Here is a 27676-nt window from a genome sequence, read left to right on the forward strand (position 1 = left end):
CAGCCCACCTTCCAGTGAGAATCTCAACAAATCCAAAGAGAGCATCAGGGCAGCGGCCGTGATCGTATAGTGGTCAGTACACTGCGTTGTGGCCGCAGCAACCCCGGTTCGAATCCGGGTCACGGCATTTATTGGACAGCCACGAGTCCATTGTTGTTCTCAGGGTTTTCCAGCCTCTGCATCTTTTACAAAGTGTTAAACAGATACACATAACACGTCTTCCCCCATCAGCTGTTTTATAACCTGAAACATAAGGCAAACTGTGTATCTGCGTTCAGAGCACGACACAACAATCGTGGCCATTTAGGGAAATGAGATCCAAGCTCTTCTGAATCCATATCTCTGCTGGGGCTAGTGGGGCAATGGATAACGCGTCTGACTACGAATCAGAAGATTCTAGGTTGGACTCCTGGCTAGCTCGCGGTTTACCTTTTGGTTATCAGGTGACGTTTGGATCGTATAATAAATGCTCACTTGAAATGAGATCCAAGCTCCAAGCACTTCTGAACCCATAGCTCTGCTGGGGCTAGTGGCGCGATGGATGTTTTGGTTATCAGGTGACGTGCGGTTGCTACGCTCTCTTTGCCTGTACGGTCTAAAACGCTGTTATCTTTGAAAACGAACCCAAATCAATTACCACGACGTCAAATTCACAAAGAATTCACTAAGGTCGAACTTGGGAGTACAGTGTTCAACATATATGAAATATGATACGAAAAGACTCAATGGCTGGCCTTTCAACGTGTCCTAAACTAGCCTGGACAACTCCGTTACACTGACACTCACAAAAAGGCACACTCACAAAAAGGCACTGCTAGGCCAGCCCACCTTCCAGTGAGAACCTCAACAAATCCAGAGAGAGCATCAGGCCAGCGGCCGTGATCGTATAGTGGTTAGTACTCTGCGTTGTGGCTGCAGGAATCCCGGTTCGAATCCGGGTCATGGCATTTAGTGGAAAAGCCACGAGACCATTGTTGTTCTCAGGGTTTTCCAGCCTCTGCATTTTTTACAAAGTGTTAAACTGATACACATAACACTTCTTCCCCCATCAGCTGTTTTATAACCTGAAACAGGTTACGCTCTCTTTGCCTGTACGGTCTAAAACGCTGTTATCTTTGAAAACGAACCCAAATCAATTACCACGACGTCAAATTCACAAAGAATTCAATAAGGTCGAACTTGGAAGTACAGTGTTCAAGATATATGAAATATGATACGAAAAGACTCAATGGCTGGCCTTTCAACGTGTCCTAAAGTAGCCTGGACAACTCCGTTACACTGACACTCACAAAAAGGCACACTCACAAAAAGGCACTGCTAGGCCAGCCCACCTTCCAGTGAGAACCTTAACAAATCCAGAGAGAGCATCAGGGCAGCGGCCGTGATCGTATAGTGGTTAGTACTCTGCGTTGTGGCCGCAGCAACCCCGGTTCGAATCCGGGTCACGGCATCTAGCGGAAAAGCCACGAGGCCATTGTTGTTCTCAGGGTTTTCCAGCCTCTGCATCTTTTTACAAAGTGTTAAACTGATACACATCACACAATCGTGGCCATTTAGGGTAATGAGATCCAAGCTGTTCTGAGCTTGGCCATTAGGGAAATGAGATCCAAGCTCTTCTGAACACACAGCTCTACTGGGGCTAGTGGCGCAATGGATAACGCGTCTGACTACGGATCAGAAGATTCTAGGTTCGACTCCTGGCTAGCTCGCGGTTTACTTTTGGTTATCAGGTGACGTGCGGTTGCTACGCTCTCTTTGCCTGTACAAGTCTAAAACGCTGTTATCTTTCAACGTGTCCTAAACTAGCCTGGACAACTCCGTGACACTGACACTCACAAAAAGGCACTGCTAGGCCAGCCCACCTTCCAATGAGAACCTCAACAAATCCAGAGAGAGCATCAGGCCAGCGGCCGTGATCGTATAGTGGTTAGTACTCTGCGTTATGGCTGCAGGAACCCCAGTTCGAATCCGGGTCATGGCATTTAGTGGAAAAGCCACGAGGCCATTGTTGTTCTCAGGGTTTTCCAGCCTCTGCATTTTTTACAAGGTGTTAAACTGATACACATAACACTTCTTCCCCCATCAGCTGTTTTATAACCTGAAACATAAGGCAAACTGTGTATCTGAATTCAGAGCATGACACAACAATCGTGGCCATTTAGGAAAATGAGATCTAAGCTCTTTTGAGCCCTTTGCTGTGCTAGGGCTAAAACGCTGTTATCTTTCAACGTGTCATAAACTATCCTGGACTACTGAGGTGAGGTGCGGTTGCAACGATCTCTCTGGTTGTACAGTCTAAAACGCTGTAATCTTTCAACATGTCCTAAACTAGCCTGGACAACTCCGTGACACTGACACTCACAAAAAGGCACTGCTAGGCCAGCCCACCTTCCAGTGAGAACCTCAACAAATCCAGAGAGAGGATCAGGCCAGTGGCCGTGATCGTATAGTGGTTAGTACTCTGCGTTGTGGTCGCAGCAACCCCGGTTCGAATCCGGGTCACGGCATTTAGTGGAAAAGCCACGAGGCCATTGTTGTTCTCGGGGTTTTCTAGCCTCTGCATCTTTTTACAAAGTGTTAAACTGATACACATCACACAATCGTGGCCATTTAGGGTAATGAGATCCAAGCTATTCTGAGCTTGGCCATTTAGGGAAGTGAGATCCAAGCTCTTCTGAGCTTGGCCATTTAGGGAAATGAGATCCAAGCTCTTCTGAACACACAGCTCTACTGGGGCTAGTGGCGCAATGGATAACGCGTCTGACTACGGATCAGAAGATTCTAGGTTCGACTCCTGGCTAGCTCGAGGTTTACTTTTGGTTATCAGGTGACGTGCGGTTGCTACGCTCTCTTTGCCTGTACAAGTCTAAAACGCTGTTATCTTTCAACGTGTCCTAAACTAGCCTGGACAACTCCGTGACACTGACACTCACAAAAAGGCACTGCTAGGCCAGCCCACCTTCCAATGAGAACCTCAACAAATCCAGAGAGAGCATCAGGCCAGCGGCCGTGATCGTATAGTGGTTAGTACTCTGCGTTATGGCTGCAGGAACCCCAGTTCGAATCCGGGTCATGGCATTTAGTGGAAAAGCCACGAGGCCATTGTTGTTCTCAGGGTTTTCCAGCCTCTGCATTTTTTACAAGGTGTTAAACTGATACACATAACACTTCTTCCCCCATCAGCTGTTTTATAACCTGAAACATAAGGCAAACTGTGTATCTGAATTCAGAGCATGACACAACAATCGTGGCCATTTAGGAAAATGAGATCTAAGCTCTTTTGAGCCCTTTGCTGTGCTAGGGCTAAAACGCTGTTATCTTTCAACGTGTCATAAACTATCCTGGACTACTGAGGTGAGGTGCGGTTGCAACGATCTCTCTGGTTGTACAGTCTAAAACGCTGTAATCTTTCAACATGTCCTAAACTAGCCTGGACAACTCCGTGACACTGACACTCACAAAAAGGCACTGCTAGGCCAGCCCACCTTCCAGTGAGAACCTCAACAAATCCAGAGAGAGGATCAGGCCAGTGGCCGTGATCGTATAGTGGTTAGTACTCTGCGTTGTGGTCGCAGCAACCCCGGTTCGAATCCGGGTCACGGCATTTAGTGGAAAAGCCACGAGGCCATTGTTGTTCTCGGGGTTTTCTAGCCTCTGCATCTTTTTACAAAGTGTTAAACTGATACACATCACACAATCGTGGCCATTTAGGGTAATGAGATCCAAGCTATTCTGAGCTTGGCCATTTAGGGAAGTGAGATCCAAGCTCTTCTGAGCTTGGCCATTTAGGGAAATGAGATCCAAGCTCTTCTGAACACACAACTCTACTGGGGCTAGTGGCGCAATGGATAACGCGTCTGACTACGGATCAGAAGATTCTAGGTTCGACTCCTGGCTAGCTCGCGGTTTTCTTTTGGTTATCAGGTGACGTGCGATTGCTACGCTCTCTTTGCCTGTACGGTCTAAAACGCTGTTATCTTTGAAAACGAACCCAAATCAATTACCACGACGTCAAATTCACAAAGAATTCACTAAGGTCGAACTTGGGAGTACAGTGTTCAAGATACATGAAATATGATACGAAAAGACTCAATGGCTGGCCTTTCAACGTGTCCTAAACTAGCCTGGACAACTCCGTTACACTGACACTCACAAAAAGGCACACTCACAAAAAGGCACTGCTAGGCCAGCCCACCTTCCAGTGAGAACCTCAACAAATCCAAAGAGAGCATCAGGGCAGCGGCCGTGATCGTATAGTGGTTAGTACTCTGCGTTGTGGCCGCAGCAACCCCGGTTCGAATCCGGGTCACGGCATTTATTGGTCAGCCACGAGGACATTGTTGTTCTCAGGGTTTTCCAGCCTCTGCATCTTTTACAAAGTGTTAAACTGATACACATCACACAATTGTGGCCATTTAGGGTAATGAGATCCAAGCTGTTCTAAGCTTGGCCATTTAGGGAAGTGAGATCCAAGCTCTTCTGAGCTTGGCCATTTAGGGAAATGAGATCCAAGCTCTTCTGCACACCCAGCTCTACTGGGGCTAGTGGCGCAATGGATAAAGCGTCTGACTACGGATCAGAAGATTCTAGGTTCGACTCCTGGCTAGCTCGAGGTTTACTTTTGGTTATCAGGTGACGTGCGGTTGCTACACTCTCTTTGCCTGTACAAGTCTAAAACGCTGTTATCTTTCAACGTGTCCTAAACTAGCCTGGACAACTCCGTGACACTGATACTCACAAAAAGGCACTGCTAGGCCAGCCCACCTTCTAGTGAGAACCTTAACAAATCCAGAGAGAGCATCAGGGCAGTGGCCGTGATCGTATAGTGGTTAGTACTCTGCGTTGTGGCCGCAGCAACCCCGGTTCGAATCCGGGTCACGGCATCTAGTGGAAAAGCCACGAGGCCATTGTTGTTCTCAGGGTTTTCCAGCCTCTGCATCTTTTTACAAAGTGTTAAACTGATACACATCACACAATCGTGGCCATTTAGGGTAATGAGATCCAAGCTGTTCTGAGCTTGGCCATTAGGGAAGTGAGATCCAAGCTCTTCTGAGCTTGGCCATTTAGGGAAATGAGATCCAAGCTCTTCTGAACACACAGCTCTACTGGGGCTAGTGGCGCAATGGATAACGCGTCTGACTACGAATCAGAAGATTCTAGGTTCGACTCCTGGCTAGCTCGAGGTTTACTTTTGGTTATCAGGTGACGTGCGGTTGCTACACTCTCTTTGCCTGTACAAGTCTAAAACGCTGTTATATTTGAAAACGAACCCAAATCAATTACCACGACGTCAAATTCACAAAGAATTCACTAAGGTCGAACTTGGGAGTACAGTGTTCAACATATATGAAATATGATACGAAAAGACTCAATGGCTGGCCTTTCAAAGTGTCCTAAACTAGCCTGGACTACTCCGTTACACTGACACTCACAAAAAGGCACACTCAAAAAAAGGCACTGCTAGGCCAGCCCACCTTCCAGTGAGAACCTCGACAAATCCAGAGAGAGCATCAGGGCAGCGGCCGTGATCGTATAGTGGTTAGTACTCTGCGTTGTGGCCGCAGCAACCCCGGTTCGAATCCGGGTCAAGGCATTTAGTGGAAAAGCCATGAGGCCATTGTTGTTCTCAGGGTTTTCCAGCCTCTGCATTTTTTACAAAGTGTTAAACTGAGACACATAACACTTCTTCCCCCATCAGATGTTTTATAACCTGAAACATAAGGCAAACTGTGTATCTGAATTCAGAGCATGACACAACAATCGTGGCCATTTAGGAAAATGAGATCTAAGCTCTTTTGAGCCCTTTGCTGTGCTAGGGCAAAAACGCTGTTATCTTTCAACGTGTCATAAACTATCCTGGACTACTGAGGTGAGGTGCGGTTGCAACGATCTCTCTGGCTGTACAGTCTAAAACGCTGTTATCTTTCAACGTGTCCTAAACTAGCCTGGACAACTCCGTGACACTGACACTCACAAAAAGGCACTGCTAGGCCAGCCCACCTTCCAGTGAGAACCTCAACAAATCCAGAGAGAGCATCAGGCCAGCGGCCGTGATCGTATAGTGGTTAGTACTCTGCGTTGTGGCTGCAGGAATCCCGGTTCGAATCCGGGTCATGGCATTTAGTGGAAAAGCCACGAGACCATTGTTGTTCTCAGGGTTTTCCAGCCTCTGCATTTTTTACAAAGTGTTAAACTGATACACATAACACTTCTTCCCCCATCAGCTGTTTTATAACCTGAAACATAAGGCAAACTGTGTATCTGAATTCAGAGCATGACACAACAATCGTGGCCATTTAGGAAAATGAGATCTAAGCTCTTTTGAGCCCTTTGCTGTGCTAGGGCTAAAACGCTGTTATCTTTCAACGTGTCATAAACAATCCTGGACTACTGAGGTGAGGTGCGGTTGCAACGATCTCTCTGGCTGTACAGTCTAAAACGCTCTTATCTTTCAACGTGTCCTAAACTAGCCTGGACAACTCCGTGACACTGACACTCACAAAAAGGCACTGCTAGGCCAGCCCACCTTCCAGTGAGAACCTCAACAAATCCAGGAAGAGCATCAGGCCAGTGGCCGTGATCGTATAGTGGTTAGTACTCTGCGTTATGGCTGCAGGAACCCCGGTTCGAATCCGGGTCATGGCATTTAGTGGAAAAGCCACGAGGCCATTGTTGTTCTCAGGGTTTTCCAGCCTCTGCATTTTTTACAAGGTGTTAAACTGATACACATAACACTTCTTCCCCCATCAGCTGTTTTATAACCTGAAACATAAGGCAAACTGTGTATCTGAATTCAGAGCATGACACAACAATCGTGGCCATTTAGGAAAATGAGATCTAAGCTCTTTTGAGCCCTTTGCTGTGCTAGGGCTAAAACGCTGTTATCTTTCAACGTGTCATAAACTATCCTGGACTACTGAGGTGAGGTGCGGTTGCAACGATCTCTCTGGCTGTACAGTCTAAAACGCTCTTATCTTTCAACGTGTCCTAAACTAGCCTGGACAACTCCGTGACACTGACACTCACAAAAAGGCACTGCTAGGCCAGCCCACCTTCCAGTGAGAACCTCAACAAATCCAGAGAGAGCATCAGGCCAGTGGCCGTGATCGTATAGTGGTTAGTACTCTGCGTTGTGGTCGCAGCAACCCCGGTTCGAATCCGGGTCACGGCATGTAGTGGAAAAGCCACGAGGCCATTGTTGTTCTCAGGGTTTTCCAGCCTCTGCATCTTTTTACAAAGTGTTAAACTGATACACATCACACAATCGTGGCCATTTAGGGTAATGAGATCCAAGCTGTTCTGAGCTTGGCCATTAGGGAAGTGAGATCCAAGCTCTTCTGAGCTTGGCCATTTAGGGAAATGAGATCCAAGCTCTTCTGAACACACAGCTCTACTGGGGCTAGTGGCGCAATGGATAACGCGTCTGACTACGGATCAGAAGATTCTAGGTTCGACTCCTGGCTAGCTCGAGGTTTACTTTTGGTTATCAGGTGACGTGCGGTTGCTACACTCTCTTTGCCTGTACAAGTCTAAAACGCTGTTATCTTTCAACGTGTCCTAAACTAGCCTGGACAACTCCGTGACACTGACACTCACAAAAAGGCACTGCTAGGCCAGCCCACCTTCCAGTGAGAACCTCAACAAATCCAGAGAGAGCATCAGGCCAGCGGCCGTGATCGTATAGTGGTTAGTACTCTGCGTTGTGGCTGCAGGAATTCCGGTTCGAATCCGAGTCATGGCATTTAGTGGAAAAGCCACGAGACCATTGTTGTTCTCAGGGTTTTCCAGCCTCTGCATTTTTTACAAAGTGTTAAACTGATACACATAACACTTCTTCCCCCATCAGCTGTTTTATAACCTGAAACATAAGGCAAACTGTGTATCTGAATTCAGAGCATGACACAACAATCGTGGCCATTTAGGAAAATGAGATCTAAGCTCTTTTGAGCCCTTTGCTGTGCTAGGGCTAAAACGCTGTTATCTTTCAACGTGTCATAAACTATCCTGGACTACTGAGGTGAGGTGCGGTTGCAACGATCTCTCTGGCTGTACAGTCTAAAACGCTCTTATCTTTCAACGTGTCCTAAACTAGCCTGGACAACTCCGTGACACTGACACTCACAAAAAGGCACTGCTAGGCCAGCCCACCTTCCAGTGAGAACCTCAACAAATCCAGGAAGAGCATCAGGCCAGTGGCCGTGATCGTATAGTGGTTAGTACTCTGCGTTGTGGCCGCAGCAACCCCGGTTCGAATCCGGGTCACGGCATTTAGTGGAAAAGCCATGAGGCCATTGTTGTTCTCAGGGTTTTCCAGCCTCTGCATCTTTTTGCAAAGTGTTAAACTGATACACATCACACAATCGTGGCTATTTAGGGTAACGAGATCCAAGCTGTTCTGAGCTTGGCCATTTAGGGAAGTGAGATCCAAGCTCTTCTGAGCTTGGCCATTTAGGGAAATGAGATCCAAGCTCTTCTGAACACACAGCTCTACTGGGGCTAGTGGCGCAATGGATAACGCGTCTGACTACGGATCAGAAGATTCTAGGTTCGACTCCTGGCTAGCTCGCGGTTTCCTTTTGGTTATCAGGTGACGTGCGGTTGCTACGCTCTCTTTGCCTGTACGGTCTAAAACGCTGTTATCTTTGAAAACGAACCCAAATCAATTACCACGACGTCAAATTCACAAAGAATTCAATAAGGTCGAACTTGGAAGTACAGTGTTCAAGATATATGAAATATGATACGAAAAGACTCAATGGCTGGCCTTTCAACGTGTCCTAAACTAGCCTGGACAACTCCGTTACACTGACACTCACAAAAAGGCACACTCACAAAAAGGCACTGCTAGGCCAGCCCACCTTCGAGTGAGAACCTCAACAAATCCAGAGAGAGCATCAGGGCAGCGGCAGTGATCGTATAGTGGTTAGTACTCTGCGTTGTGGCCGCAGGAACCCCGGTTCGAATCCGGGTCACGGCATTTAGTGGAAAAGCCACGAGGCCATTGTTGTTCTCAGGGTTTTCCAGCTTCTGCATCTTTTTACAAAGTGTTAAACTGATACACATCACACAATTGTGGCCATTTAGGGTAATGAGATCCAAGCTGTTCTGAGCTTGGCCATTTAGGGAAGTGAGATCCAAGCTCTTCTGAGCTTGGCCATTTAGGGAAATGAGATCCAAGCTCTTCTGAACACACAGCTCTACTGGGGCTAGTGGCGCAATGGATAACGCGTCTGACTACGGATCAGAAGATTCTAGGTTCGACTCCTGGCTAGCTCGCGGTTTCCTTTTGGTTATCAGGTGACGTGCGGTTGCTACGCTCTCTTTGCCTGTACGGTCTAAAACGCTGTTATCTTTGAAAACGAACCCAAATCAATTACCACGACGTCAAATTCACAAAGAATTCAATAAGGTCGAACTTGGAAGTACAGTGTTCAAGATATATGAAATATGATACGAAAAGACTCAATGGCTGGCCTTTCAACGTGTCCTAAACTAGCCTGGACAACTCCGTTACACTGACACTCACAAAAAGGCACACTCACAAAAAGGCACTGCTAGGCCAGCCCACCTTCCAGTGAGAACCTCAACAAATCCAGAGAGAGCATCAGGGCAGCGGCAGTGATCGTATAGTGGTTAGTACTCTGCGTTGTGGCCGCAGGAACCCCGGTTCGAATCCGGGTCACGGCATTTAGTGGAAAAGCCACGAGGCCATTGTTGTTCTCAGGGTTTTCCAGCCTCTGCATCTTTTTACAAAGTGTTAAACTGATACACATCACACAATCGTGGCCATTTAGGGTAATGAGATCCAAGCTGTTCTGAGCTTGGCCATTTAGGGAAGTGAGATCCAAGCTCTTCTGAGCTTGGCCATTTAGGGAAATGAGATCCAAGCTCTTCTGAACACACAGCTCTACTGGGGCTAGTGGCGCAATGGATAACGCGTCTGACTACGGATCAGAAGATTCTAGGTTCGACTCCTGGCTAGCTCGAGGTTTACTTTTGGTTATCAGGTGACGTGCGGTTGCTACACTCTCTTTGCCTGTACAAGTCTAAAACGCTGTAATCTTTCAACGTGTCCTAAACTAGCCTGGACAACTCTGTGACACTGACACTCACAAAAAGGCACTGCTAGGCCAGCCCACCTTCCAGTGAGAACCTCAACAAATCCAGAGAGAGCATCAGGCCAGCGGCCATGATCGTATAGTGGTTAGTACTCTGCGTTGTGGCTGCAGGAATCCCGGTTCGAATCCGGGTCATGGCATTTAGTGGAAAAGCCACGAAACCATTGTTGTTCTCAGGGTTTTCTAGCCTCTGCATCTTTTTACAAAGTGTTAAACTGATACACATCACACAATCGTGGCCATTTAGGGTAATGAGATCCAAGCTGTTCTGAGCTTGGCCATTTAGGGAAGTGAGATCCAAGCTCTTCTGAGCTTGGCCATTTAGGGAAATGAGATCCAAGCTCTTCTGAACACACAGCTCTACTGGGGCTAGTGGCGCAATGGATAACGCGTCTGACTACGGATCAGAAGATTCTAGGTTCGACTCCTGGCTAGCTCGCGGTTTTCTTTTGGTTATCAGGTGACGTGCGATTGCTACGCTCTCTTTGCCTGTACGGTCTAAAACGCTGTTATCTTTGAAAACGAACCCAAATCAATTACCACGACGTCAAATTCACAAAGAATTCACTAAGGTCGAACTTGGGAGTACAGTGTTCAAGATATATGAAATATGATACGAAAAGACTCAATGGCTGGCCTTTCAACGTGTCCTAAACTAGCCTGGACAACTCCGTTACACTGACACTCACAAAAAGGCACTGCTAGGCCAGCCCACCTTCCAGTGAGAACCTCAACAAATCCAGAGAGAGCATCAGGCCAGTGGCCGTGATCGTATAGTGGTTAGTACTCTGCGTTGTGGCCGCAGGAACCCCGGTTCGAATCCGGGTCACGGCATTTAGTGGAAAAGCCATGAGGCCATTGTTGTTCTCAGGGTTTTCCAGCCTCTGCATCTTTTTGCAAAGTGTTAAACTGATACACATCACACAATCGTGGCTATTTAGGGTAATGAGATCCAAGCTGTTCTGAGCTTGGCCATTTAGGGAAGTGAGATCCAAGCTCTTCTGAGCTTGGCCATTTAGGGAAATGAGATCCAAGCTCTTCTGAACACACAGCTCTACTGGGGCTAGTGGCGCAATGGATAACGCGTCTGACTACGGATCAGAAGATTCTTGGTTCGACTCCTGGCTAGCTCGCGGTTTTCTTTTGGTTATCAGGTGACGTGCGGTTGCTACGCTCTCTTTGCCTGTACGGTCTAAAACGCTGTTATCTTTGAAAACGAACCCAAATCAATTACCACGACGTCAAATTAACAAAGAATTCACTAAGGTCGAACTTGGGAGTACAGTGTTCAACATATATGAAATATGATACGTAAAGACTCAATGTCTGGCCTTTCAACGTGTCCTAAACTAGCCTGGACTACTGAGATGAGGTGCGGTTGCAACTCTCTCTCTGCCTGTACAGTCTAAAACGCTGTTATCTTTCAACGTGTCCTAAACTAGCCTGGACAACTCCGTTACACTGACACTCAAAAAAAGGCATCTGCATCTTTTTACAAAGTGTTAAACTGATACACATCACACAATCGTGGCCATTTAGGGTAATGAGATCCAAGCTGTTCTGAGCTTGGCCATTTAGGGAAGTGAGATCCAACCTCATCTGAGCTTGGCCATTTAGGGAAATGAGATCCAAGCTCTTCTGAACACACAGCTCTACTGGGGCTAGTGGCGCAATGGATTGGCCTTTCAACGTGTCCTAAACTAGCCTGGACAACTCCGTTACACTGACACTCACAAAAAGGCACACTCACAAAAAGGCACTGCTAGGCCAGCCCACCTTCCAGTGAGAACCTCAACAAATCCAGAGAGAGCATCAGGGCAGCGGCCGTGATCGTATAGTGGTTAGTACTCTGCGTTGTGGCCGCAGCAACCCCGGTTCGAATCCGGGTCACGGCATCTAGTGGAAAAGCCACGAGGCCATTGTTGTTCTCAGGGTTTTCTAGCCTCTGCATCTTTTTACAAAGTGTTAAACTGATACACATCACACAATCGTGGCCATTTAGGGTAATGAGATCCAAGCTGTTCTGAGCTTGGCCATTTCGGGAAATGAGATCCAAGCTCTTCTGAACACACAGCTCTACTGGGGCTAGTGGCGCAATGGATAACGCGTCTGACTACGGATCAGAAGATTCTAGGTTCGACTTCTGGCTAGCTAGAGGTTTATTTTTGGTTATCAGGTGACGTGCGGTTGCTACGCTCTCTTTGCCTGTACAAGTCTAAAACGCTGTTATCTTTCAACGTGTCCTAAACTAGCCTGGACTACTGAGATGAGGTGCGGTTGCAACTCTCTCCTAGCAACTCCTAAACTAGCCTGGACAACTCCGTGACACTGACACTCACAAAAAGGCACTGCTAGGCCAGCCCACCTTCCAGTGAGAACCTCAACAAATCCAGAGAGAGCATCAGGCCAGTGGCCGTGATCGTATAGTGGTTAGTACGCTGCGTTGTGGCCGCAGGAACCCCGGTTCGAATCCGGGTCACGGCATTTAGTGGAAAAGCCATGAGGCCATTGTTGTTCTCAGGGTTTTCCAGCCTCTGCATCTTTTTGCAAAGTGTTAAACTGATACACATCACACAATCGTGGCTATTTTTGGTTATCAGGTGACGTGCGGTTGCTACGCTCTCTTTGCCTGTACAAGTCTAAAACGCTGTTATCTTTCAACGTGTCCTAAACTAGCCTGGACTACTGAGATGAGGTGCGGTTGCAACTCTCTCTCTGCCTGTACAGTCTAAAACGCTGTTATCTTTCAACGTGTCCTAAACTAGCCTGGACAACTCCGTTACACTGACACTCAAAAAAAGGCATCTGCATCTTTTTACAAAGTGTTAAACTGATACACATCACACAATCGTGGCCATTTAGGGTAATGAGATCCAAGCTGTTCTGAGCTTGGCCATTTAGGGAAGTGAGATCCAACCTCATCTGAGCTTGGCCATTTAGGGAAATGAGATCCAAGCTCTTCTGAACACACAGCTCTACTGGGGCTAGTGGCGCAATGGATTGGCCTTTCAACGTGTCCTAAACTAGCCTGGACAACTCCGTTACACTGACACTCACAAAAAGGCACTGCTAGGCCAGCCCACCTTCCAGTGAGAACCTCAACAAATCTAAAGAGAGCATCAGGGCAGCGGCCGTGATCGTATAGTGGTTAGTACTCTGCGTTGTGGCCGCAGCAACCCCGGTTCGAATCCGGGTCACGGCATTTATTGGACAGCCACGAGGCCATTGTTGTTCTCAGGGTTTTCCAGCCTCTGCATCTTTTACAAAGTGTTAAACAGATACACATAACACGTCTTCCCCCATCAGCTGTTTTATAACCTGAAACATAAGGCAAACTGTGTATCTGCGTTCAGAGCACGACACAACAATCGTGGCCATTTAGGGAAATGAGATCCAAGCTCTTCTGAATCCACAGCTCTGCTGGGGCTAGTGGCGCAATGGATAACGCGTCTGACTACGAATCAGAAGATTCTAGGTTGGACTCCTGGCTAGCTCGCGGTTTACCTTTTGGTTATCAGGTGACGTTTGGATCGTATAATAAATGCTCACTTGAAATGAGATCCAAGCTCCAAGCACTTCTGAACCCATAGCTCTGCTGGGGCTAGTGGCGCGATGGATGTTTTGGTTATCAGGTGACGTGCGGTTGCTACGCTCTCTTTGCCTGTACGGTCTAAAACGCTGTTATCTTTGAAAACGAACCCAAATCAATTACCACGACGTCAAATTCACAAAGAATTCACTAAGGTCGAACTTGGGAGTACAGTGTTCAACATATATGAAATATGATACGAAAAGACTCAATGGCTGGACTTTCAACGTGTCCTAAACTAGCCTGGACAACTCCGTTACACTGACACTCACAAAAAGGCACACTCACAAAAAGGCACTGCTAGGCCAGCCCACCTTCCAGTGAGAACCTTAACAAATCCAGAGAGAGCATCAGGGCAGCGGCCGTGATCGTATAGTGGTTAGTACTCTGCGTTGTGGCCGCAGCAACCCCGGTTCGAATCCGGGTCACGGCATCTAGTGGAAAAGCCACGAGGCCATTGTTGTTCTCAGGGTTTTCCAGCCTCTGCATCTTTATACAAAGTGTTAAACTGATACACATCACACAATCGTGGCCATTTAGGGTAATGAGATCCAAGCTGTTCTGAGCTTGGCCATTTAGGGAAGTGAGATCCAAGCTCTTCTGAGCTTGGCCATTTAGGGAAATGAGATCCAAGCTCTTCTGAACACACAGCTCTACTGGGGCTAGTGGCGCAATGGATAACGCGTCTGACTACGGATCAGAAGATTCTAGGTTCGACTCCTGGCTAGCTCGAGGTTTACTTTTGGTTATCAGGTGACGTGCGGTTGCTACACTCTCTTTGCCTGTACAAGTCTAAAACGCTGTTATCTTTCAACGTGTCCTAAACTAGCCTGGACAACTCCGTGACACTGACACTCACAAAAAGGCACTGCTAGGCCAGCCCACCTTCCAGTGAGAACCTCAACAAATCCAGAGAGAGCATCAGGCCAGTGGCCGTGATCGTATAGTGGTTAGTACGCTGCGTTGTGGCCGCAGGAACCCCGGTTCGAATCCGGGTCACGGCATTTAGTGGAAAAGCCATGAGGCCATTGTTGTTCTCAGGGTTTTCCAGCCTCTGCATCTTTTTGCAAAGTGTTAAACTGATACACATCACACAATCGTGGCTATTTAGGGTAATGAGATCCAAGCTGTTCTGAGCTTGGCCATTTAGGGAAGTGAGATCCAAGCTCTTCTGAGCTTGGCCATTTAGGGAAATGAGATACAAGCTCTTCTGAACACACAGCTCTACTGGGGCTAGTGGCGCAATGGATAACGCGTCTGACTACGGATCAGAAGATTCTAGGTTCGACTCCTGGCTAGCTCGCGGTTTTCTTTTGGTTATCAGGTGACGTGCGGTTGCTACGCTCTCTTTGCCTGTACGGTCTAAAACGCTGTTATCTTTGAAAACGAACCCAAATCAATTACCACGACGTCAAATTAACAAAGAATTCACTAAGGTCGAACTTGGGAGTACAGTGTTCAACATATATGAAATATGATACGTAAAGACTCAATGTCTGGCCTTTCAACGTGTCCTAAACTAGCCTGGACTACTGAGATGAGGTGCGGTTGCAACTCTCTCTCTGCCTGTACAGTCTAAAACGCTGTTATCTTTCAACGTGTCCTAAACTAGCCTGGACAACTCCGTTACACTGACACTCAAAAAAAGGCATCTGCATCTTTTTACAAAGTGTTAAACTGATACACATCACACAATCGTGGCCATTTAGGGTAATGAGATCCAAGCTGTTCTGAGCTTGGCCATTTAGGGAAGTGAGATCCAACCTCATCTGAGCTTGGCCATTTAGGGAAATGAGATCCAAGCTCTTCTGAACACACAGCTCTACTGGGGCTAGTGTCGCAATGGATTGGCCTTTCAACGTGTCCTAAACTAGCCTGGACAACTCCGTTACACTGACACTCACAAAAAGGCACACTCACAAAAAGGCACTGCTAGGCCAGCCCACCTTCCAGTGAGAACCTCAACAAATCCAGAGAGAGCATCAGGGCAGCGGCCGTGATCGTATAGTGGTTAGTACTCTGCGTTGTGGCCGCAGCAACCCCGGTTCGAATCCGGGTCACGGCATCTAGTGGAAAAGCCACGAGGCCATTGTTGTTCTCAGGGTTTTCTAGCCTCTGCATCTTTTTACAAAGTGTTAAACTGATACACATCACACAATCGTGGCCATTTAGGGTAATGAGATCCAAGCTGTTCTGAGCTTGGCCATTTCGGGAAATGAGATCCAAGCTCTTCTGAACACACAGCTCTACTGGGGCTAGTGGCGCAATGGATAACGCGTCTGACTACGGATCAGAAGATTCTAGGTTCGACTTCTGGCTAGCTAGAGGTTTATTTTTGGTTATCAGGTGACGTGCGGTTGCTACGCTCTCTTTGCCTGTACAAGTCTAAAACGCTGTTATCTTTCAACGTGTCCTAAACTAGCCTGGACTACTGAGATGAGGTGCGGTTGCAACTCTCTCTCTGCCTGTACAGTCTAAAACGCTGTTATCTTTCAACGTGTCCTAAACTAGCCTGGACAACTCCGTTACACTGACACTCAAAAAAAGGCATCTGCATCTTTTTACAAAGTGTTAAACTGATACACATCACACAATCGTGGCCATTTAGGGTAATGAGATCCAAGCTGTTCTGAGCTTGGCCATTTAGGGAAGTGAGATCCAACCTCATCTGAGCTTGGCCATTTAGGGAAATGAGATCCAAGCTCTTCTGAACACACAGCTCTACTGGGGCTAGTGGCGCAATGGATTGGCCTTTCAACGTGTCCTAAACTAGCCTGGACAACTCCGTTACACTGACACTCACAAAAAGGCACTGCTAGGCCAGCCCACCTTCCAGTGAGAACCTCAACAAATCCAAAGAGAGCATCAGGGCAGCGGCCGTGATCGTATAGTGGTTAGTACTCTGCGTTGTGGCCGCAGCAACCCCGGTTCGAATCCGGGTCACGGCATTTATTGGACAGCCACGAGGCCATTGTTGTTCTCAGGGTTTTCCAGACTCTGCATCTTTTACAAAGTGTTAAACAGATACACATAACACGTCTTCCCCCATCAGCTGTTTTATAACCTGAAACATAAGGCAAACTGTGTATCTGCGTTCAGAGCACGACACAACAATCGTGGCCATTTAGGGAAATGAGATCCAAGCTCTTCTGAATCCATAGCTCTGCTGGGGCTAGTGGTGCAATGGATAACGCGTCTGACTACGAATCAGAAGATTCTAGGTTCTACTCCTGGCTAGCTTGCGGTTTACCTTTTGGTTATCAGGTGACGTTTGGATCGTATAATAAATGCTCACTTGAAATGAGATCCAAGCTCCAAGCACTTCTGAACCCATAGCTCTGCTGGGGCTAGTGGCGTGATGGATATTTTGGTTATCAGGTGACGTGCGGTTGCTATGCTCTCTTTGCCTGTACGGTCTAAAACGCTGTTATCTTTGAAAACGAACCCAAATCAATTACCACGACGTCAAATTCACAAAGAATTCACTAAGGCCGAACTTGGGAGTACAGTGTTCAACATATATGAAATATGATACGAAAAGACTCAATGGCTGGCCTTTCAACGTGTCCTAAACTAGCCTGGACAACTCCGTTACACTGACACTCACAAAAAGGCACACTCACAAAAAGGCACTGCTAGGCCAGCCCACCTTCCAGTGAGAACCTCAACAAATCCAGAGAGAGCATTAGGACAGCGGCCGTGATCGTATAGTGGTTAGTACTCTGCGTTGTGGCCGCAGCAACCCTGGTTCGAATCCGGGTCACGGCATCTAGTGGAAAAGCCACGAGGCCATTGTTGTTCTCAGGGTTTTCCAGCCTCTGCATCTTTTTACAAAGTGTTAAGCTGATACACATCACACAATCGTGGCCATTTAGGGTAATGAGATCCAAGCTGTTCTGAGCTTGGCCATTAAGGGAAGCGAGATCCAAGCTCTTGTGAGCTTGGCCATTTAGGGAAATGAGATCCAAGCTCTTCTGAACACACAGCTCTACTGGGGCTAGTGGCGCAATGGATAAAGCGTCTGACTACGGATCAGAAGATTCTAGGTTCGACTCCTGGCTAGCTCGCGGTTTACTTTTGGTTATCAGGTGACGTGCGGTTGCTACGCTGTCTTTGCCTGTACAAGTCTAAAACGCTGTTATCTTTCAACGTCTCCTAAACTAGCCTGGACAACTCCGTGACACTGACACTCACAAAAAGGCACTGCTAGGCCAGCCCACCTTCCAGTGAGAACCTCAACAAATCCAGATAGAGCATCAGGCCAGCGGCCGTGATCGTATAGTGGTTAGTACTCTGCGTTGTGGCCGCAGCAACCCCGGTTCGAATCCGGGTCACGGCATTTAGTGGAAAAGCCACGAGGCCATTGTTGTTCTCAGGGTTTTCTAGCCTCTGCATCTTTTTACAAAGTGTTAAACTTATACACATCACACAATCGTGGCCATTTAGGGAAATGAGATCCAAGCTGTTCTGAATCCATAGCTCTGCTGGGGCTAGTGGCGCAATGGATAACGCGTCTGACTACGGATCAGAAGATTCTAGGTTCGACTCCTGGCTAGCTTGCGGTTTTCTTTTGGTTATCATGTGACGTGCGGTTGCTACGCTCTCTTTGCCTGTACGGTCTAAAACGCTGTTATCTTTGAAAACGAACCCAAATCAATTACCACGACGTCAAATTCACAAAGAATTCACTAAGGTCGAACTTGGGAGTACAGTGTTCAACATATATGAAATATGATACGAAAAGACTCAATGGCTGGCCTTTCAACGTGTCCTAAACTAGCCTGGACTACTCCGTTACACTGACACTCACAAAAAGGCACTGCTAGGCCAGCCCACCTTCCAGTGAGAACCTCGACAAATCCAGAGAGAGCATCAGGGCAGCGGCCGTGATCGTATAGTGGTTAGTACTTTGCGTTGTGGCCGCAGCAACCCCGGTTCGAATCCGGGTCAAGGCATTTAGTGGAAAAGCCATGAGGCCATTGTTGTTCTCAGGGTTTTCCAGCCTCTGCATCTTTTTGCAAAGTGTTAAACTGATACACATCACACAATCATGGCCATTTAGGGTAATGAGATCCAAGCTGTTCTGAGCTTGGCCATTTAGGGAAATGAGATCCAAGCTCTTCTGAACACACAGGTCTACTGGGGCTAGTGGTGCAATGGATAACGCGTCTGACTACGGATCAGAAGATTCTAGGTTAGACTCCTGGCTAGCTCGCGGTTTACTTTTGGTTATCAGGTGACGTGCGGTTGCTACGCTGTCTTTGCCTGTACAAGTCTAAAACGCTGTTATCTTTCAACGTGTCCTAAACTAGCCTGGACAACTCCGTTACACTGACACTCACAAAAAGGCACTGCTAGGCCAGCCCACCTTCCGGTGAGAACCTCAACAAATCCAGAGAGAGCATCAGGGCAGCGGCCGTGATCGTATAGTGGTTGGTACTCTGCGTTGTGGCCGCAGGAACCCCGGTTCGCATCCGGGTCACGGCATTTAGTGGAAAAGCCACGAGGCCATTGTTGTTCTCAGGGTTTTCCAGCCTCTGCATCTTTTACAAAGTGTTAAACTGATACACATAACACTTCTTCCCCCATCAGCTGTTTTATAACCTGAAACATAAGGCAAACTGTGTATCTGAATTCAGAGCATTACACAACAATCGTGGCCATTTAGGAAAATGAGATCTAAGCTCTTCTGAGCCCTTTGTTGTGCTAGGGCTAAAACGCTGTTATCTTTCAACGTGTCCTAAACTAGCCTGGACAACTCCGTGACACTGACACTCACAAAAAGGCACTGCTAGGCCAGCCCACCTTCCAGTGAGAACCTCAACAAATCCAGAGAGAGCATCAGGGCAGCGGCCGTGATCGTATAGTGGTTAGTACTCTGCGTTGTGGCCGCAGGAACCCCGGTTCGCATCCGGGTCACGGCATTTAGTGGAAAAGCCACGAGGCCATTGTTGTTCTCAGGGTTTTCCAGCCTCTGCATTTTTTACAAAGTGTTAAACTGAGACACATAACACTTCTTCCCCCATCAGATGTTTTATAACCTGAAACATAAGGCAAACTGTGTATCTGAATTCAGAGCATGACACAACAATCGTGGCCATTTAGGAAAATGAGATCTAAGCTCTTTTGAGCCCTTTGCTGTGCTAGGGCAAAAACGCTGTTATGTTTCAACGTGTCATAAACTATCCTGGACTACTGAGGTGAGGTGCGGTTGCAACGATCTCTCTGGCTGTACAGTCTAAAACGCTGTTATCTTTCAACGTGTCCTAAACTAGCCTGGACAACTCCGTGACACTGACACTCACAAAAAGGCACTGCTAGGCCAGCCCACCTTCCAGTGAGAACCTCAACAAATCCAGAGAGAGCATCAGACCAGTGGCCGTGATCGTATAGTGGTTAGTACTCTGCGTTGTGGCCGCAGCAACCCCGGTTCGAATCCGGGTCACGGCATTTAGTGGAAAAGCCACGAGGCCATTGTTGTTCTCGGGGTTTTCTAGCCTCTGCATCTTTTTACAAAGTGTTAAACTGATACACATCACACAATCGTGGCCATTTAGGGTAATGAGATCCAAGCTGTTCTGAGCTTGGCCATTTAGGGAAGTGAGATCCAAGCTCTTCTGAGCTTGGCCATTTAGGGAAATGAGATCCAAGCTCTTCTGAACACACATTTCTACTGGGGTTAGTGGCGCAATGGATAACGCGTCTGACTACGGATCAGAAGATTCTAGGTTCGACTCCTGGCTAGCTCGCGGTTTCCTTTTGGTTATCAGGTGACGTGCGGTTGCTACGCTCTCTTTGCCTGTACGGTCTAAAACGCTGTTATCTTTGAAAACGAACCTAAATCAATTACCACGACGTCAAATTCACAAAGAATTCACTAAGGTCGAACTTGGGAGTACAGTGTTCAACATATATGAAATATGATACGTAAAGACTCAATGGCTGGCCTTTCAACGTGTCCTAAACTAGCCTGGACTACTGAGATGAGGTGCGGTTGCAACTCTCTCTCTGCCTGTACAGTCTAAAACGCTGTTATCTTTCAACGTGTCCTAAACTAGCCTGGACAACTCCGTTACACTGACACTCAAAAAAAGGCATCTGCATCTTTTTACAAAGTGTTAAACTGATACACATCACACAATCGTGGCCATTTAGGGTAATGAGATCCAAGCTGTTCTGAGCTTGGCCATTTAGGGAAGTGAGATCCAACCTCATCTGAGCTTGGCCATTTAGGGAAATGAGATCCAAGCTCTTCTGAACACACAGCTCTACTGGGGCTAGTGGCGCAATGGATTGGCCTTTCAACGTGTCCTAAACTAGCCTGGACAACTCCGTTACACTGACACTCACAAAAAGGCACACTCACAAAAAGGCACTGCTAGGCCAGCCCACCTTCCAGTGAGAACCTCAACAAATCCAGAGAGAGCATCAGGGCAGCGGCCGTGATCGTATAGTGGTTAGTACTCTGCGTTGTGGCCGCAGCAACCCCGGTTCGAATCCGGGTCACGGCATCTAGTAGAAAAGCCACGAGGCCATTGTTGTTCTCAGGGTTTTCTAGCCTCTGCATCTTTTTACAAAGTGTTAAACTGATACACATCACACAATCGTGGCCATTTAGGGTAATGAGATCCAAGCTGTTCTGAGCTTGGCCATTTCGGGAAATGAGATCCAAGCTCTTCTGAACACACAGCTCTACTGGGGCTAGTGGCGCAATGGATAACGCGTCTGACTACGGATCAGAAGATTCTAGGTTCGACTTCTGGCTAGCTAGAGGTTTATTTTTGGTTATCAGGTGACGTGCGGTTGCTACGCTCTCTTTGCCTGTACAAGTCTAAAACGCTGTTATCTTTCAACGTGTCCTAAACTAGCCTGGACTACTGAGATGAGGTGCGGTTGCAACTCTCTCTCTGCCTGTACAGTCTAAAACGCTGTTATCTTTCAACGTGTCCTAAACTAGCCTGGACAACTCCGTTACACTGACACTCAAAAAAAGGCATCTGCATCTTTTTACAAAGTGTTAAACTGATACACATCACACAATCGTGGCCATTTAGGGTAATGAGATCCAAGCTGTTCTGAGCTTGGCCATTTAGGGAAGTGAGATCCAATCTCATCTGAGCTTGGCCATTTAGGGAAATGAGATCCAAGCTCTTCTGAACACACAGCTCTACTGGGGCTAGTGGCGCAATGGATTGGCCTTTCAACGTGTCCTAAACTAGCCTGGACAACTCCGTTACACTGACACTCACAAAAAGGCACTGCTAGGCCAGCCCACCTTCCAGTGAGAACCTCAACAAATCCAAAGAGAGCATCAGGGCAGCGGCCGTGATCGTATAGTGGTTAGTACTCTGCGTTGTGGCCGCAGCAACCCCGGTTCGAATCCGGGTCACGGCATTTATTGGACAGCCACGAGGCCATTGTTGTTCTCAGGGTTTTCCAGACTCTGCATCTTTTACAAAGTGTTAAACAGATACACATAACACGTCTTCCCCCATCAGCTGTTTTATAACCTGAAACATAAGGCAAACTGTGTATCTGCGTTCAGAGCACGACACAACAATCGTGGCCATTTAGGGAAATGAGATCCAAGCTCTTCTGAATCCATGGCTCTGCTGGGGCTAGTGGCGCAATGGATAACGCGTCTGACTACGAATCAGAAGATTCTAGGTTCGACTCCTGGCTAGCTCGCGGTTTACCTTTTGGTTATCAGGTGACGTTTGGATCGTATAATAAATGCTCACTTGAAATGAGATCCAAGCTCCAAGCACTTCTGAACCCATAGCTCTGCTGGGGCTAGTGGCGTGATGGATATTTTGGTTATCAGGTGACGTGCGGTTGCTACGCTCTCTTTGCCTGTACGGTCTAAAACGCTGTTATCTTTGAAAACGAACCCAAATCAATTACCACGACGTCAAATTCACAAAGAATTCACTAAGGTCGAACTTGGGAGTACAGTGTTCAACATATATGAAATATGATACGAAAAGACTCAATGTCTGGCCTTTCAACGTGTCCTAAACTAGCCTGGACTACTGAGATGAGGTGCGGTTGCAACTCTCTCTCTGCCTGTACAGTCTAAAACGCTGTTATCTTTCAACGTGTCCTAAACTAGCCTGGACAACTCCGTTACACTGACACTCAAAAAAAGGCATCTGCATCTTTTTACAAAGTGTTAAACTGATACACATCACACAATCGTGGCCATTTAGGGTAATGAGATCCAAGCTGTTCTGAGCTTGGCCATTTAGGGAAGTGAGATCCAACCTCATCTGAGCTTGGCCATTTAGGGAAATGAGATCCAAGCTCTTCTGAACACACAGCTCTACTGGGGCTAGTGGCGCAATGGATTGGCCTTTCAACGTGTCCTAAACTAGCCTGGACAACTCCGTTACACTGACACTCACAAAAAGGCACTGCTAGGCCAGCCCACCTTCCAGTGAGAACCTCAACAAATCCAAAGAGAGCATCAGGGCAGCGGCCGTGATCGTATAGTGGTCAGTACACTGCGTTGTGGCCGCAGCAACCCCGGTTCGAATCCGGGTCACGGCATTTATTGGACAGCCACGAGGCCATTGTTGTTCTCAGGGTTTTCCAGCCTCTGCATCTTTTACAAAGTGTTAAAGAGATACACATAACACGTCTTCCCCCATCAGCTGTTTTATAACCTGAAACATAAGGCAAACTGTGTATCTGCGTTCAGAGCACGACACAACAATCGTGGCCATTTAGGGAAATGAGATCCAAGCTCTTCTGAATCCATATCTCTGCTGGGGCTAGTGGGGCAATGGATAACGCGTCTGACTACGAATCAGAAGATTCTAGGTTGGACTCCTGGCTAGCTCGCGGTTTACCTTTTGGTTATCAGGTGACGTTTGGATCGTATAATAAATGCTCACTTGAAATGAGATCCAAGCTCCAAGCACTTCTGAACCCATAGCTCTGCTGGGGCTAGTGGCGCGATGGATATTTTGGTTATCAGGTGACGTGCGGTTGCTACGCTCTCTTTGCCTGTACGGTCTAAAACGCTGTTATCTTTGAAAACGAACCCAAATCAATTACCACGACGTCAAATTCACAAAGAATTCACTAAGGTCGAACTTGGGAGTACAGTGTTCAACATATATGAAATATGATACGAAAAGACTCAATGGCTGGCCTTTCAACGTGTCCTAAACTAGCCTGGACTACTGAGATGAGGTGCGGTTGCAACTCTCTCTCTGCCTGTACAGTCTAAAACGCTGTTATCTTTCAACGTGTCCTAAACTAGCCTGGACAACTCCGTTACACTGACACTCAAAAAAAGGCATCTGCATCTTTTTACAAAGTGTTAAACTGATACACATCACACAATCGTGGCCATTTAGGGAAATGAGATCCAAGCTCTTCTGAACACACAGCTCTACTGGGGCTAGTGGCGCAATGGATAACGCGTCTGACTACGGATTAGAAGATTCTAGGTTCGACTCCTGGCTAGCTCGAGGTTTACTTTTGGTTATCAGGTGACGTGCGGTTGCTACGCTCTCTTTTCCTGTACAAGTCTAAAACGCTGTTATCTTTCAACGTGTCCTAAACTAGCCTGGACAACTCCGTGACACTGACACTCACAAAAAGGCACTGCTAGGCCAGCCCACCTTCCAGTGAGAACCTCAACAAATCCAGAGAGAGCATCAGGCCAGCGGCCGTGATCGTATAGTGGTTAGTACTCTGCGTTGTGGCTGCAGGAATTCCGGTTCGAATCCGAGTCATGGCATTTAGTGGAAAAGCCACGAGACCATTGTTGTTCTCAGGGTTTTCCAGCCTCTGCATTTTTTACAAAGTGTTAAACTGATACACATAACACTTCTTCCCCCATCAGCTGTTTTATAACCTGAAACATAAGGCAAACTGTGTATCTGAATTCAGAGCATGACACAACAATCGTGGCCATTTAGGAAAATGAGATCTAAGCTCTTTTGAGCCCTTTGCTGTGCTAGGGCTAAAACGCTGTTATCTTTCAACGTGTCATAAACTATCCTGGACTACTGAGGTGAGGTGCGGTTGCAACGATCTCTCTGGCTGTACAGTCTAAAACGCTCTTATCTTTCAACGTGTCCTAAACTAGCCTGGACAACTCCGTGACACTGACACTCACAAAAAGGCACTGCTAGGCCAGCCCACCTTCCAGTGAGAACCTCAACAAATCCAGGAAGAGCATCAGGCCAGTGGCCGTGATCGTATAGTGGTTAGTACTCTGCGTTGTGGCCGCAGCAACCCCGGTTCGAATCCGGGTCACGGCATTTAGTGGAAAAGCCATGAGGCCATTGTTGTTCTCAGGGTTTTCCAGCCTCTGCATCTTTTTGCAAAGTGTTAAACTGATACACATCACACAATCGTGGCCATTTAGGGTAATGAGATCCAAGCTGTTCTGAGCTTGGCCATTTAGGGAAGTGAGATCCAAGCTCTTCTGAGCTTGGCCATTTAGGGAAATGAGATCCAAGCTCTTCTGAACACACAGCTCTACTGGGGCTAGTGGCGCAATGGATAACGCGTCTGACTACGGATCAGAAGATTCTAGGTTCGACTCCTGGCTAGCTCGAGGTTTACTTTTGGTTATCAGGTGACGTGCGGTTGCTACACTCTCTTTGCCTGTACAAGTCTAAAACGCTGTTATCTTTCAACGTGTCCTAAACTAGCCTGGACAACTCCGTGACACTGACACTCACAAAAAGGCACTGCTAGGCCAGCCCACCTTCCAGTGAGAACCTCAACAAATCCAGAGAGAGCATCAGGCCAGCGGCCGTGATCGTATAGTGGTTAGTACTCTGCGTTTTGGCTGCAGGAATTCCGGTTCGTATCCGGGTCATGGCATTTAGTGGAAAAGCCACGAGACCATTGTTGTTCTCAGGGTTTTCCAGCCTCTGCATTTTTTACAAAGTGTTAAACTGATACACATAACACTTCTTCCCCCATCAGCTGTTTTATAACCTGAAACATAAGGCAAACTGTGTATCTGAATTCAGAGCATGACACAACAATCGTGGCCATTTAGGAAAATGAGATCTAAGCTCTTTTGAGCCTTTTGCTGTGCTAGGGCTAAAACGCTGTTATCTTTCAACGTGTCATAAACTATCCTGGACTACTGAGGTGAGGTGCGGTTGCAACGATCTCTCTGGCTGTACAGTCTAAAACGCTCTTATCTTTCAACGTGTCCTAAACTAGCCTGGACAACTCCGTGACACTGACACTCACAAAAAGGCACTGCTAGGCCAGCCCACCTTCCAGTGAGAACCTCAACAAATCCAGGAAGAGCATCAGGCCAGTGGCCGTGATCGTATAGTGGTTAGTACTCTGCGTTGTGGCCGCAGCAACCCCGGTTCGAATCCGGGTCACGGCATTTAGTGGAAAAGCCATGAGGCCATTGTTGTTCTCAGGGTTTTCCAGCCTCTGCATCTTTTTGCAAAGTGTTAAACTGATACACATCACACAATCGTGGCCATTTAGGGTAATGAGATCCAAGCTGTTCTGAGCTTGGCCATTTAGGGAAGTGAGATCCAACCTCTTCTGAGCTTGGCCATTTAGGGAAATGAGATCCAAGCTCTTCTGAACACACAGATCTACTCAGGCTAGTGGCGCAATGGATAAAGCGTCTAACTACGGATCAGAAGATTCTAGGTTCGACTCCTGGCTAGCTCGCGGTTTACTTTCGGTTATCAGGTGACGTGCGGTTGCTACGCTCTCTTTGCCTGTACAAGTCTAAAACGCTGTAATCTTTCAACGTGTCCTAAACTAGCCTGGACAACTCCGTGACACTGACACTCACAAAAAGGCACTGCTAGGCCAGCCCACCTTCCAGTGAGAACCTCAACAAATCCAGAGAGAGGATCAGGCCAGTGGCCGTGATCGTATAGTGGTTAGTACTCTGCGTTGTGGCCGCAGCAACCCCGGTTCGAATCCGGGTCATGGCATTTAGTGGAAAAGCCACGAGGCCATTGTTGTTCTCGGGGTCTTCTAGCCTCTGCATCTTTTTACAAAGTGTTAAACTGATACACATCACACAATCGTGGCCATTTAGGGTAATGAGATCCAAGCTGTTCTGAGCTTGGCCATTTAGGGAAGTGAGATCCAAGCTCTTCTGAGCTTGGCCATTTAGGGAAATGAGATCCAAGCTCTTCTGAACACACAGCTCTACTGGGGCTAGTGGCGCAATGGATAACGCGTCTGACTACGGATCAGAAGATTCTAGGTTCGACTCCTGGCTAGCTCGCGGTTTCCTTTTGGTTATCAGGTGACGTGCGGTTGCTACGCTCTCTTTGCCTGTACGGTCTAAAACGCTGTTATCTTTGAAAACGAACCCAAATCAATTACCACGACGTCAAATTCACAAAGAATTCAATAAGGTCGAACTTGGAAGTACAGTGTTCAAGATATATGAAATATGATACGAAAAGACTCAATGGCTGGCCTTTCAACGTGTCCTAAACTAGCCTGGACAACTCCGTTACACTGACACTCACAAAAAGGCACACTCACAAAAAGGCACTGCTAGGCCAGCCCACCTTCCAGTGAGAACCTTAACAAATCCAGGAAGAGCATCAGGCCAGTGGCCGTGATCGTATGGCGTTAGTGGTTAGTGGTTAGTACTCTGCGTTGTGGCCGCAGGAACCCCGGTTCGAATCCGGGTCACGGCATTTAGTGGAAAAGCCACGAGGCCATTGTTGTTCTCAGGGTTTTCCAGCTTCTGCATCTTTTTACAAAGTGTTAAACTGATACACATCACACAATTGTGGCCATTAAGGGTAATGAGATCCAAGCTGTTCTGAGCTTGGCCATTTAGGGAAGTGAGATCCAAGCTCTTCTGAGCTTGGCCATTTAGGGAAATGAGATCCAAGCTCTTCTGAACACACAGCTCTACTGGGGCTAGTGGCGCAATGGATAACGCGTCTGACTACGGATCAGAAGATTCTAGGTTCGACTCCTGGCTAGCTCGCGG

The 27676-nt window shown here is 47.4% G+C and overlaps 1 protein-coding gene and 45 non-coding genes across 47 annotated transcripts in view; 45 read left to right on the forward strand and 1 right to left on the reverse strand.

The window, feature by feature from the left end:
- LOC137109149 (cilia- and flagella-associated protein 54-like) overlaps positions 1–27676 on the reverse strand; it is a 166370-nt gene that overhangs the window by 55748 nt on the left and 82946 nt on the right. The window lies entirely within an intron of this gene.
- On the forward strand, positions 56–127 carry trnah-gug (transfer RNA histidin (anticodon GUG)). The gene has a single exon. It is a non-coding gene; the product is annotated as a tRNA-His (tRNA).
- trnah-gug (transfer RNA histidin (anticodon GUG)) lies at positions 1379–1450 on the forward strand. Its single transcript has one exon. It is a non-coding gene; the product is annotated as a tRNA-His (tRNA).
- trnar-acg (transfer RNA arginine (anticodon ACG)) lies at positions 1637–1709 on the forward strand. Its single transcript has one exon. It is a non-coding gene; the product is annotated as a tRNA-Arg (tRNA).
- Positions 2436–2507, forward strand: trnah-gug (transfer RNA histidin (anticodon GUG)). Its single transcript has one exon. It is a non-coding gene; the product is annotated as a tRNA-His (tRNA).
- Positions 2734–2806, forward strand: trnar-acg (transfer RNA arginine (anticodon ACG)). The gene has a single exon. It is a non-coding gene; the product is annotated as a tRNA-Arg (tRNA).
- On the forward strand, positions 3533–3604 carry trnah-gug (transfer RNA histidin (anticodon GUG)). Its single transcript has one exon. It is a non-coding gene; the product is annotated as a tRNA-His (tRNA).
- On the forward strand, positions 3831–3903 carry trnar-acg (transfer RNA arginine (anticodon ACG)). The gene has a single exon. It is a non-coding gene; the product is annotated as a tRNA-Arg (tRNA).
- trnah-gug (transfer RNA histidin (anticodon GUG)) lies at positions 4243–4314 on the forward strand. Its single transcript has one exon. It is a non-coding gene; the product is annotated as a tRNA-His (tRNA).
- Positions 4812–4883, forward strand: trnah-gug (transfer RNA histidin (anticodon GUG)). The gene has a single exon. It is a non-coding gene; the product is annotated as a tRNA-His (tRNA).
- Positions 5109–5181, forward strand: trnar-acg (transfer RNA arginine (anticodon ACG)). Its single transcript has one exon. It is a non-coding gene; the product is annotated as a tRNA-Arg (tRNA).
- On the forward strand, positions 7100–7171 carry trnah-gug (transfer RNA histidin (anticodon GUG)). The gene has a single exon. It is a non-coding gene; the product is annotated as a tRNA-His (tRNA).
- On the forward strand, positions 7397–7469 carry trnar-acg (transfer RNA arginine (anticodon ACG)). The gene has a single exon. It is a non-coding gene; the product is annotated as a tRNA-Arg (tRNA).
- On the forward strand, positions 8196–8267 carry trnah-gug (transfer RNA histidin (anticodon GUG)). The gene has a single exon. It is a non-coding gene; the product is annotated as a tRNA-His (tRNA).
- trnar-acg (transfer RNA arginine (anticodon ACG)) lies at positions 8494–8566 on the forward strand. Its single transcript has one exon. It is a non-coding gene; the product is annotated as a tRNA-Arg (tRNA).
- trnar-acg (transfer RNA arginine (anticodon ACG)) lies at positions 9204–9276 on the forward strand. The gene has a single exon. It is a non-coding gene; the product is annotated as a tRNA-Arg (tRNA).
- Positions 9914–9986, forward strand: trnar-acg (transfer RNA arginine (anticodon ACG)). The gene has a single exon. It is a non-coding gene; the product is annotated as a tRNA-Arg (tRNA).
- On the forward strand, positions 10485–10557 carry trnar-acg (transfer RNA arginine (anticodon ACG)). The gene has a single exon. It is a non-coding gene; the product is annotated as a tRNA-Arg (tRNA).
- Positions 10881–10952, forward strand: trnah-gug (transfer RNA histidin (anticodon GUG)). Its single transcript has one exon. It is a non-coding gene; the product is annotated as a tRNA-His (tRNA).
- Positions 11179–11251, forward strand: trnar-acg (transfer RNA arginine (anticodon ACG)). The gene has a single exon. It is a non-coding gene; the product is annotated as a tRNA-Arg (tRNA).
- Positions 11942–12013, forward strand: trnah-gug (transfer RNA histidin (anticodon GUG)). Its single transcript has one exon. It is a non-coding gene; the product is annotated as a tRNA-His (tRNA).
- Positions 12531–12602, forward strand: trnah-gug (transfer RNA histidin (anticodon GUG)). The gene has a single exon. It is a non-coding gene; the product is annotated as a tRNA-His (tRNA).
- trnah-gug (transfer RNA histidin (anticodon GUG)) lies at positions 13249–13320 on the forward strand. The gene has a single exon. It is a non-coding gene; the product is annotated as a tRNA-His (tRNA).
- Positions 13542–13614, forward strand: trnar-acg (transfer RNA arginine (anticodon ACG)). Its single transcript has one exon. It is a non-coding gene; the product is annotated as a tRNA-Arg (tRNA).
- On the forward strand, positions 14069–14140 carry trnah-gug (transfer RNA histidin (anticodon GUG)). The gene has a single exon. It is a non-coding gene; the product is annotated as a tRNA-His (tRNA).
- Positions 14367–14439, forward strand: trnar-acg (transfer RNA arginine (anticodon ACG)). Its single transcript has one exon. It is a non-coding gene; the product is annotated as a tRNA-Arg (tRNA).
- Positions 14640–14711, forward strand: trnah-gug (transfer RNA histidin (anticodon GUG)). The gene has a single exon. It is a non-coding gene; the product is annotated as a tRNA-His (tRNA).
- Positions 14938–15010, forward strand: trnar-acg (transfer RNA arginine (anticodon ACG)). The gene has a single exon. It is a non-coding gene; the product is annotated as a tRNA-Arg (tRNA).
- trnah-gug (transfer RNA histidin (anticodon GUG)) lies at positions 15701–15772 on the forward strand. Its single transcript has one exon. It is a non-coding gene; the product is annotated as a tRNA-His (tRNA).
- trnah-gug (transfer RNA histidin (anticodon GUG)) lies at positions 16584–16655 on the forward strand. Its single transcript has one exon. It is a non-coding gene; the product is annotated as a tRNA-His (tRNA).
- On the forward strand, positions 17404–17475 carry trnah-gug (transfer RNA histidin (anticodon GUG)). Its single transcript has one exon. It is a non-coding gene; the product is annotated as a tRNA-His (tRNA).
- Positions 17975–18046, forward strand: trnah-gug (transfer RNA histidin (anticodon GUG)). Its single transcript has one exon. It is a non-coding gene; the product is annotated as a tRNA-His (tRNA).
- On the forward strand, positions 18195–18267 carry trnar-acg (transfer RNA arginine (anticodon ACG)). Its single transcript has one exon. It is a non-coding gene; the product is annotated as a tRNA-Arg (tRNA).
- Positions 20086–20157, forward strand: trnah-gug (transfer RNA histidin (anticodon GUG)). Its single transcript has one exon. It is a non-coding gene; the product is annotated as a tRNA-His (tRNA).
- trnar-acg (transfer RNA arginine (anticodon ACG)) lies at positions 20384–20456 on the forward strand. The gene has a single exon. It is a non-coding gene; the product is annotated as a tRNA-Arg (tRNA).
- Positions 21147–21218, forward strand: trnah-gug (transfer RNA histidin (anticodon GUG)). The gene has a single exon. It is a non-coding gene; the product is annotated as a tRNA-His (tRNA).
- Positions 22030–22101, forward strand: trnah-gug (transfer RNA histidin (anticodon GUG)). The gene has a single exon. It is a non-coding gene; the product is annotated as a tRNA-His (tRNA).
- Positions 22323–22395, forward strand: trnar-acg (transfer RNA arginine (anticodon ACG)). The gene has a single exon. It is a non-coding gene; the product is annotated as a tRNA-Arg (tRNA).
- trnah-gug (transfer RNA histidin (anticodon GUG)) lies at positions 23185–23256 on the forward strand. Its single transcript has one exon. It is a non-coding gene; the product is annotated as a tRNA-His (tRNA).
- On the forward strand, positions 24113–24185 carry trnar-acg (transfer RNA arginine (anticodon ACG)). The gene has a single exon. It is a non-coding gene; the product is annotated as a tRNA-Arg (tRNA).
- Positions 24912–24983, forward strand: trnah-gug (transfer RNA histidin (anticodon GUG)). Its single transcript has one exon. It is a non-coding gene; the product is annotated as a tRNA-His (tRNA).
- On the forward strand, positions 25210–25282 carry trnar-acg (transfer RNA arginine (anticodon ACG)). Its single transcript has one exon. It is a non-coding gene; the product is annotated as a tRNA-Arg (tRNA).
- Positions 26009–26080, forward strand: trnah-gug (transfer RNA histidin (anticodon GUG)). The gene has a single exon. It is a non-coding gene; the product is annotated as a tRNA-His (tRNA).
- On the forward strand, positions 26580–26651 carry trnah-gug (transfer RNA histidin (anticodon GUG)). Its single transcript has one exon. It is a non-coding gene; the product is annotated as a tRNA-His (tRNA).
- On the forward strand, positions 26878–26950 carry trnar-acg (transfer RNA arginine (anticodon ACG)). Its single transcript has one exon. It is a non-coding gene; the product is annotated as a tRNA-Arg (tRNA).
- Positions 27601–27673, forward strand: trnar-acg (transfer RNA arginine (anticodon ACG)). The gene has a single exon. It is a non-coding gene; the product is annotated as a tRNA-Arg (tRNA).

Source organism: Channa argus, chromosome 24 (assembly GCF_033026475.1).
Source record: "Channa argus isolate prfri chromosome 24, Channa argus male v1.0, whole genome shotgun sequence".
NCBI lineage: Eukaryota > Metazoa > Chordata > Actinopteri > Anabantiformes > Channidae > Channa > Channa argus.